We start from the raw sequence: 2,816 nt of genomic DNA on the forward strand, positions 1-2,816 counted from the left end.
GGCCCCTGTCCCCAGCCTGCTCCATCCTCGTATTTCTGCTCTCAATCCCTGCACAGCTGGAGTGTCTCTGGAGGCACGAGCAGGGCATAGGGACCCTCAGCTGAGCCCCAACCCCCTGCCCATCCCAGGCCATTCCCCACTCCAGAGCACCCGTCCTGGCCCTACAATGGGCACAGGGAGCCTCCATCCACATCGAGATGCTCCGTGGGACGGAGCAGCCCCTTTCCCGCACCCACCTCCAGCCTCCGTCCCGGCTCCGGCGCTGAGCTGGGCCATGTCCCGGCCGCTGCTCACGCTCGCCCGCCTGCCTGCTCCGAGGACCCCCACATGGGCTGCGCCCGCCGCGGCTCGAGTGCCACTGCTGTGGGGATCARTGCCGTGGGGATCAGTGACGCCGGGATCACTGCTGCTGTGGGATCGCTGCCGCCGGGATCGCTGCTGCTGCCGCGGGGATCCCTGGTTACAAGCACACATGGACAAGCAGCCGGATGCCCTTGGGAGCTCGGGTTGCACTTTGACGTAACCCGTGCTCTTGGAACGGTCTCTCCTGCACCCCTGTACCACCTAGGAGGAGGGAGTCAGCCTGGCCTGGTGCACACAGTCCTCATGCACACACATGTGTGTGAGCACACACACACGCACACGTATGCACACACACACATGCACGCGTGCACACACAGCTCTGCCCAGGCCCCTCCAAGGGGTGTCCCGCAGGGTCGGCTCTGTCCTGCTCCATGCACCCCCTCCCCACACTGGTGGTCCCGGAGCCCCTGTCACAGCTGCAGAGGTGACAAGCCTTGCTGGCTGCGGGCTGCAGTGTCCCCTGCATGGCACCCCAGGCCAGGGGACGCCTGTCCAAGGCTCTGGGGCCAAGCAGCTCTGCGAGGAGCTGGCAGGGGCAGCCAGGCATGGGGGGCCCCTGGGGGGGAAGCAGAGCAATTTGTGGGGCACCCAGTTGAGTGCAAGGGGTGCAGTGGCTGGACGCCACGGGTGCTTTGCTGGTGGGGCCCGGACAGGGACACACGGATCCCTTCCAAGCCTACGTCTGCCTTCAGCCCCCCAGATGCTGTCCCCCTATCTGTGTCTGCCCAGTCCCTGCGCTGGAGCCAACAGGGACCGGCTGTGGGGAAGGGACTGGCTGCTTTGCATCTCAAAGGCACCATGCCCCTGGCAGCAGGAATTAACATTATTAGCAAGTCATTTCACAGATAAGTGGGGCTCCTTAGCCCTACAGACCCCATGGTCCTGTGGGGGAGGAGAAGCCCCCCGGGCAAATTGGCATCTGGCTGCCAGTCCCTTAGAGGGGGCCCTGATGGGGACCCTGCCCTGCAGCCCGTGGGACTCTGTCCGGGAGCTCCCCCCAGCTCTCACCCCACGCAGCCGTTTCCACTCTTGGACAGGCCCTTTCCCCTGCAGCACATGGAGGCACGAGCCGCCCCGGCCCTGTGGCCTCCACAGCCCCAACCATCTAGCAGGGGCCTGCGCCCGCTGCGGGGACAGAGGTGACACACGGCATGGGCACAGGGTTTATTTATGTACAGTCGTGGGCACCCCCAGCACATCCCCAGCCTCACACAGGAGGCACCGCGTCCCGCCACCCCCCGAGTGTCCGAACGGGGCCGCGTGTCCCCATGTATGCAGAGCTGCTCCAGCCGCCTGGTGCATCGTGAAGCTGCCGGTGCCGGGGGTCCCGTAGAGTCCCACTCAGGTGTGGGGCTGCAGCGGGAGCAGGGACTCCAGCAGAGAGAGCAGATCCGCAGGCAGCTCCTGCAGGGAAGCAGAGCGGGGTGAGATGGGGGGATTGGCAACGGCAGCGCGCTGAGGCAGGGCCTGGGGGTCCCCAGGGGAGCAGGAGGGCAGAGCAGCAGAGACACCCACCAGGACAGCTCCTGCCCAGGGCCCAGCTGCCCTGTGGCCTCAGGGCCAGCGGAGACCCCAGACAGCATGCAGGGAACCACCAAGGAGGACGGGCGGGCCGAGGGAGTGAGCAGGGAGGGGGGGTCAGCCCTGGCGGGGGGAGGAGAGGGGACACCCCTGGTGCTCATGTAGGTGACATTGCCACCGCCCCCGCAGAAGCCCCTGCATGGCCCCAAGCCCTGCTGCACATCAGCCCACACAGGGCAAGGATGTCAGGGCTGGTCCCACCTGTGCCAGAGYGCACCTACCTGGGAGAGCATCCCGGCATCCGCCAGCTCCGGCACCGTCAGCCCCACAGGGTCCAGGGAGGGGTCGCTGGGAGGCTCTGGGGGGGTCCCGGCCGCTGCGCAGTACGGAGGGGAGGGCCACAAGGACGTCTCAAGGAGAGCCCCGTCTGGCTCTGGGGGGCTCCCGGCCATCGCGCAGTGTGGCGGGGACGGCCACGAGAATGTGTCGAGAAAGAGAGACCCGTCTGGCTGCGGGGGGCTCCCGGCTGCTGCGCAGTGAGGAGGGGACGGCCAGGAGGACGTGTTGACAAGAAGAGCCCCGTCCAGCTCTGGGGGGGTCCCGGCTGCTGCGCCATGGGGAGGGGGCAGCCAGGGACACGTGTCCATGAGCACAGGCTCGCGCAGCTCCGGGGGGGTCCCGGCCACGGGGCCGCCAGGCAGCAGCCCCCAGGCGCACGTCCCCACACCGAGGGTCCCGTCCAGCTCGGGGGCGCTCCCGGCCCCGGTGCAGCCAGGAGGGGGCGTCAAGCAAGAGGCATCGACGACGAGAGCCCCGTGCAGCTGCGGGGCGGTCCCGGGCGCGGGAGCGCAGAATGGCGASTCCCAGGCGCATGGCCCCAGACTGGGGGTCCCGTCCAGCGGCGAGGGGGTCCCGGGCGCTGCGCAGCGCGG

The sequence above is a fragment of the Nothoprocta perdicaria genome, unplaced genomic scaffold (assembly GCF_003342845.1).
Source record: "Nothoprocta perdicaria isolate Ctin4 unplaced genomic scaffold, notPer1 scaffold_26, whole genome shotgun sequence".
NCBI lineage: Eukaryota > Metazoa > Chordata > Aves > Tinamiformes > Tinamidae > Nothoprocta > Nothoprocta perdicaria.